The following is a 7306-nucleotide window of genomic DNA, read 5'->3' on the forward strand; positions in this document are numbered from 1 at the left end:
GTAATAAAAACCTCTAAGGTCTACACATCAACTAGAAAAATGTTACCACAACTGGGGCTACCAATGTTCAGGGAAACTGGAAGCCATTATATTATAGAGGTTTCTGTAACCACTGTCTCATCAGCACTTAAACTGGAATCCCTGCCTTGGAACTTAATGTCTATTAACTAGAAAGAATGGCACTCGTTGAAGGAAAGCAGGTGACATAGCTGATGGTCAGGGGATAATGGTGCAATGGATAGATGTTGGGACATTTACTTATATGTCTGAAATGAAATTTGTTACTAAACAATGATTCAATAAATGATTTTTTTTAAAATATAGGATGGGTTCTGTGATGGTGAACTAAACTAACACCTGATCCTCAGGTTGGGCTAACAAGGCTAGGCACTGTCATTCTGGTTTGAGAAGGTTGATGGAAATAACCGAAGTAACCAAATACTGCAGGATTGACTATGCTCAAAGGAGAAAAACTCAAAATATCTTTGTCCTTCGAGCCTTACTGTAGTTCAACAATTCAGTACCAGCCAGCCATAAAAGAAGCCCGCCTCTTTAAATAATACCCTAATTGTGATTGGCTGCTGAGTCTATAAAATGCTCTCCACTGCTGGGAGTTAGAAGAGAGTTGGGGAGAGTTTGTTGGCAGTTGGAGTAGCAAGAGGATAATATTGGCAGTTGGAGGAGACAGTTGGAAGAGCAAGAGGAGAGTTGGTTGGCAGTTGAAAGAAAGTTGAAAAGTGGATTGAAATGTTTCTACCCTTGATAATGCTTTTTCCCTGATTTTGGACAGACCTTTGGCAGCTTTCTGCTGTATCCTTTTGTATCCTGGCCCTCAATCTGACTTTACTTGGTCCCAAACCCAGCTCTTCCTCTCCTGGCCTAGGGGTTTGTCATAGGCCCCTGGGCTTCCTGAATGAATAAGACTATGATATTTTTCAGAGTCTTGCCTGCAAGGCCCTGTGGACTTCAGCAGTGTAGGATCATATCAAACAGGATACCCTGAGTACTGCCAGGAGTAATTCTGAGTGCAAAGCTAGGAGGAACCTCTGACATTGTTGGTTTTAGCCTAACCACACATCCCCCCTAAAAAAAAAGGGTTAAGTAGGGGCTGGAGAGATAGCATGGAGGTAAGGCGTTTGCTTTCCATGAAGGATGGTGGTTCAAATCCCGGCATCCCATATGGTCCCCCGTGCCTGCCAGGAGCGATTTATTTATTTATTTTGTTTTTTGGGCCACACCTATTTGGCACTCAGGGGTTACTCCTGGCTATGTGCTCAGAAATCGCCCCTGGCTTGGGGGGACCATATGGGACACTGGGGGATGGAACCGCAGTCCTTCCTTGGCTAGCGCTTGCAAGGCAGACACCTTACCTCTAGCGCCACCTCACTGGCCCCAGTCCTCAGCATCTTGAGTGTGGCTCAAAAAAAAAACGAAAACAAGGGGCCCGGAGAGATAGCATGTTTGCCTGCAAGCAGCCAATCCAGGACCAAAGGCGGTTGGTTCGAATCCCGGTGTCCCATATGGTCCCCCGCGCCTGCCAGGAGCTATTTCTGAGCAGACAGCCAGGAGTAACCCCTGAGCACCGCCGGGTGTGGCCCAAAAACAAAACAAAACAAAAAAATGAAAACGAAAAGTAAAAAATTACTAAGACACTGTGACCATTCCAGATTCCAGCTGAATTCTGAGAACACACATCAGTGAGGTAAGGTACGTAAGGGAAAGTGCAAGCCACATTTTCCAGAAATCAGGCCAGATGAAATCCCACAAATGCAAGCTGGGGGAGGGGCGCCCACCCCCCACCATCCTCCACCAACCCGCTGTTTCCAGGGAGGTGGCTCTCACCTACAGCCTGCAGGTGCTGGTAGATCTCCAGCATCACGTCTCTGCAGAGCTTCCTCTGTGAGGCATCCAGGTATGGCCATTCCTCCGGGGAGAATCTTACAGCCACATCGGAGAAGGTCACCGAGTCCTAAGCCAGCACACTCAGAAGGGGGTCAGGGTCCTGTACCACCCCAGGCCCTGGGGGTGAGGAAGAGATCCCCAAAACACTAAAGGGACTCAGGGCCTCTCCATCTTCTCTCCCTTTTGGAGGAAGCAGCCTCAATATCCTCTCTAAGGGCATCCCTGGGGGACAGGCCCTGAGCATCAGTCTAAGGTAGCTGGGATGGCATGAAATGATATTCTGGCTTCAGCAATGAAAGTATAGCAGGGAGGGCATTTCCCTTGCCTAGGACTGACCCAGGTTTGATTCCCAATATCCTATTTGGTCCATTGAGCCCTGTCAGGAATGATCCCCTAGCACAGAGCCAGGAGTCAACCCAGAGGAAACAAAAGAGAATTCCCCTGGCAAGATAGGAACAGAAGATTACAGTTAAAGTACTGAACTTGGTAGTAGAACCAATATTAGAGAATTCACGGTGAGCAGAGAGGAGGAGAGAATTCAGATCTTGAGCAGATTTATTTACACTTAGAAACTGGCTGGAGTGTAGCACAGAGGGGAGGACACTGGCCTTGCAATGGGGCTGAACCGAGTTAGATCACCGTCATCCAAGAGCCTCCTCCCAGCACTGCCACGAGTAATCCTTGAACTCCGAGTCAGGACGAATCCCCGAGTCACACTGTCAGGTGTAGCCCCCACCCCAAATACTAAACAAAATATAAAGATCTGGACAGACTCACCCTGGGGAAACGTTCTTTCATTTTCCCAACTTCCAACTTACCATAGTACAATCCCTCATGGTACTGTGAGTCACCATCTTCCCAACCTCTTTCTCAGGCAGCAGAAAAGCTTTTCAGGAAGAAAACATCACAGAAAAGTCAGAAGCACACAAAGATAAGCCCCCTGAGTCCCACGAAAGACCTGAATTCCAGCTAGATCTAGAAATGTCCTAATCTGTCCACAGATCTGGTGGACAATATACAGGATATGGTACAGGACAATACACAAGACCTAGTATGGATAGTTCTGGAAACATGGAAGGAAGAACTAGGGGCCAGGGGAAAAAGAACCAGGTGCCAGAAAGGTAGTGAAGTTTGGAAGGCACTTGCCTTGCAGGCAGCAGACTCTAATTTCCTTCATCCATAAGGTCCCCTGAGCATCACCAGCAGTGATTCCTGAGAGAACATGTCCAGGAATAATTGTTCTGAGGACTGCTGGGTGTGGCCTCCAAACCAAACAAGCACAAAACCAAAACAAAGTGACTATGGGTTGGAGTGATAATATAGCAGGGAAGGTGCTGGCCTTGTGCTTTGCAGACCCAGTTTCTCTCCTGGGCACCCCATAGAGCAGGGGTGGTGAACAAGTTTGACACAAAGAGCCAAAATTTTAAACTGTGAGAGTCAGAGAGCCACACCACACAGTGACTTGCCAAAACAGACAAACACACAAAGCATATAATTTTAACAATAGTATATTAAACACATATTGCATTTTGCCATTTTGAGTGAGGGTCAAAATCCTGCAGTGATGGTGAGGGTGTGCTGCATCCTCCACACTAAGAACTAACGGCAAGATGTGACACATGGGTCCCCCGCTCGATGGCCCGTGCAATTGTTTCCGAGGGATGGGAGACAGGAGGACACAGCCTGGGTTCGGGACTACGCACTCGGAGATCTCTCCTCAGAGGTCCCTCCTCAGAAGCAGCAGAACAAAATTCAAACTTGGCAAAGAGCCACAGTATACAAAATAATGATAAGAGGCAAAGAACCACATTCATTTTGGCTGGGAGCCACATGTGGTTCGAGATTCCTGTGTTCGCCACCCTTGCCATAGGGTCCTCGGAGCACTGCCATAAGTGATTCTTGAGTTTGAAGCCAGGACTGCCTGAGTAACAGCACTGTGTGTGACCCAAAAACAAACACACAGAAACGAAAGTATGAAATAAATAGGGGGGAAGTGGGTGAGGTCAGAGCAACAGCATAGTGGGGAGGGTGTTTGCTTTGTATGTGGCTGACTCAGGTTTGATCCTCTGCATTCAATATGGTCTCCCAAGCCAGCCAGAAGTGACTTCTGAATGCAAAGTCAGGATGCAAAAAAAAAGTCAGAAAAAAGAAAAAGAAGGAAGAAAAGAGAGGAAAGAAGAAAGAAAGAAAGAAAGAAAGAAAGAAAGAAAGAAAGAAAGAAAGAAAGAAAGAAAGAAAGAAAGAAAGAAAGAAAGAAAGAAAGAAAGAAAGAAAAAGAAAGAAAGAAAGAAAGAAAGAAAGAGAAAGAAAGAAAGAGAGAGATAAAGAAAGAAAGAAAGAGAAAGAAAGAAAGATAGAGAGAGAAAGAAAGAAAGAAAGAAAGAAAGAAAGAAAGAAAGAAAGAAAGAAAGAAAAAGAAAGAAAGAGAGAGAGAAAGAAAGAAAGAAAGAAAGAAAGAAAGAGAGAAAGAAAGAAAGAAAGAGAAAGAAAGAAAGAAAGAGAGAGAAAGAAAGAAAGAAAGAAAGAAAGAGAAAGAAAGAAAGAAAGGAGGGAAGAAAGGAGGGAAGGAAACGAAAGGAAAAAGGGAGAGAAAAAGAAAGGAGGGAGGGAGAGAGAAAGAAAGAAAGAAAGAAAGAAAGAAAGAAAGAAAGAAAGAAAGAAAGAAAAAGAAAGAAAGAAAGAAAGAAAGAAAGAAAGAAAGAAAGAAAGAAAGAAAGAAAGAAAGAAAGAAAGAAAGAAAGAAAGAAAGAAAAAAAGAGAAAGAAAGAAAGAAAGAGAAAGAAAGAAGAGAGAAGAGAAAGAAAGAAAGAAAGAGAAAGAAAGAAAGAAAGAAAGAAGAAGAGAAAGAAAGAAAGAAAGAAAGAGAAAGAAGAAAGAAAGAAAGAAAGAAAGAAAGAAAGAAAGAAAGAAAGAAAGAAAGAAAGAAAAAGAAAGAAAAAGAAGAAGAAAGAAAGAAGAGAAAGAAAGAAAAAGAGAGAGAGAGAAAGAAAGAAAAAAAAAGAGAAAGAAAGAAAGAAAGAAAGAGAGAGAAAGAAAGAAAGAAAAGAAAGAAAGAAAGAAAAGAAAGAAGAAAGAAAGAAGAAAGAAGAAGAAAGAAAGAAAGAGAAAGAAAGAAAGAAAGAAAGAAAGAGAAAGAAAGAAAGAGAGAAAAGAAAGAAAGAAAGAAGAGAAAGAAAGAGAGAAAGAAAGAAAGAGAAAGAAAGAAAGAAAGAAAGAAAGAGAGAGAAAGAAAGAAAGAAAGAAAGAAAGAGAAAGAAAGAAAGAAAGAAAGGAGGAAGAAAGGAGGGAAGGAAACGAAAGGAAAAAAGGGAGAGAAAAAGAAAGGAGGGAGGGAGGAAAGGAGAAAGAAAGAAAGAAAGAAAGAAAGAAAGAAGAAAGAAAGAAAGAAAGAAAGAAAGAAAGAAAGAAAGAAAGAAAGAAAGAAAGAGAAAAGAAAGAAGAAAGAAAGAAAGAAAGAAAAGAGAAGAAAGCAAAGAAAGAAAGAAAGAAAGAAAGAGAAAGAAAGAAAGAAAGAGAGAGAAAGAAAGAAAGAAAGAAAGAAAGAGAAAGAAAGAAAGAAAGGAGGGAGGGAGGACAGGACAAAGGGAGAGAGGGAAAAGAAAGGGAGGGAGGAAAGGAGAAAGAAAGAAGAAAAGAAAGAAGGAAGGAAAGAAAGAAGAAAGAAAGAAAGAAAGAAAGAAAGAAAGAAAGAAAGAAAGAAAGAAAGAAAGAAAGAAAGAAAGAAAGAAAGAAAGAGAAAGAAGAAAGAAAAAAAGAAATGAAAAGAAAGAAAGAAAGAGAGAAAGAAAGAAAGAAAGAAAGAAAGAAAGAAAGAAAGAAAGAAAGAAAGAAAGAAAGAAAGAAAGAAAGAAAGAAAGAAAGAAAGAAAGAAAGAAAGAAAGAAAGAAAGAAAGAAAGAAAAATGGCAAAGGGCCAGGACAGAGCTTTCTTTCCATATTTTCAGCACCACCTGTTTCCCAAGCACTGAACCAATAATATCTCTGGAGTACTTCCTGGTTTTATGCTCAGGAATCACTCCTGGCAGGCTCAGGGGACCATATGGGATGCTGGGGATCGAACCAGAGCCAGCCACTTGCAAAGCAAACACTGTCCCTGCTGTGTTTTCAGGCTGGCCCCCAAACCAACTGGGTCTGATTCCAAAAGAAATGAAAGAATGGCACATCCCTTTAAACAGTCTGCTATTATTTATCCATCTAAATGAATAGGCACAACTGTTTCACCTACATTGTGCTGTTTTCTGCTCAAGAGCTGGCAGTGCTGGTGGTAATCTTGGAGGCCTGAGTGAGAATAAGGTGGTGCCAGATTTGGAATTTACCCACATGCTTGAAAGGCAAATGTTCTACCACTGAGTCACATCCCTGGCCCATTCACCTAAACATGGTGCGGAGCTGAGAACAAGCTCTACACTGAAAAGGTTCCACAAAATTTCTAGACCACTGGGATGTAAGTACTCCACTAGCTTCTGGATCGTGACCCTCTAAACTGTAAATTAGAAAACTAAAGAATGCAAAGACAATGGGAGAGAGGGAGAGAGAGAGAGAGAGAGAGAGAGAGAGAGAGAGAGAGAGAGAGAGAGAGAGAGAGAGAGAGAGAGAGAGAGAGAGAGAGAGAGAGAGAGAGAATAAGGTATTTCTCTTGCTGGGTTGTGACCCCCAAAACTGTTCAGAAAACTAAAGAGTGCAAAGACAATGGGGGGAGAGACAGAGACACAGAGAGAGATGCCTAAAAAAGGGTTCCCTGAGCCCCAACAGAAGTGATTCCTTTTTTTTTTTTTTTTTTTTTTTTTTTTGGTTTTTGGGCCACACCCTGCGGTGCTCAGGGGTTACTCCTGGCTGTCTGCTGTCTGCTCAGAAATAGCTCCTAGCAGGCATGGGAGACCATGAGGGACACCGGGATTCGAACCAACCACCTTTGATCCTGGATCAGCTGCTTGCAAGGCAAACGCCGCTGTGCTATCTCTCCGGGCCCCAGAAGTGATTCCTGAGCTGAGTCCAGAAGCCAGCCCTGAGCAGCACTGGATGGGACCCAAAAAACAAACAAACAACAACAAAAAGCAAAGACATTCTAAGAGGACAGGGCCTGGAGCGATAGCACAACAGGGAGAGCATTTGCCTTGCATGCAACCGACCCAGGTTCCATCTCCTGCATCCCATTGGGTCCCCCAAGCCTACCAGGAGTGATTTCTGAGTGCAGAGCCTGGAGTAGCCCCTGAACACAGCCGGGTGTGGCTCCCCCAAAGCACAAATAAAACAAAGCCAGAAATTCTAAGAAATAGCTTGTTTATTTGGGGGGAGGCCACACCTGGTGACGCTCAGGGGCTACACTTGGCTCTGCACTCAGGAATCACTCCAGGCAGGCTCGAGAGACCATATGGGATGCTGGGATTTGAACCGGGTCAGCTCGG

Source organism: Suncus etruscus (assembly GCF_024139225.1).
Source record: "Suncus etruscus isolate mSunEtr1 chromosome 15 unlocalized genomic scaffold, mSunEtr1.pri.cur SUPER_15_unloc_1, whole genome shotgun sequence".
Taxonomy (NCBI): domain Eukaryota; kingdom Metazoa; phylum Chordata; class Mammalia; order Eulipotyphla; family Soricidae; genus Suncus; species Suncus etruscus.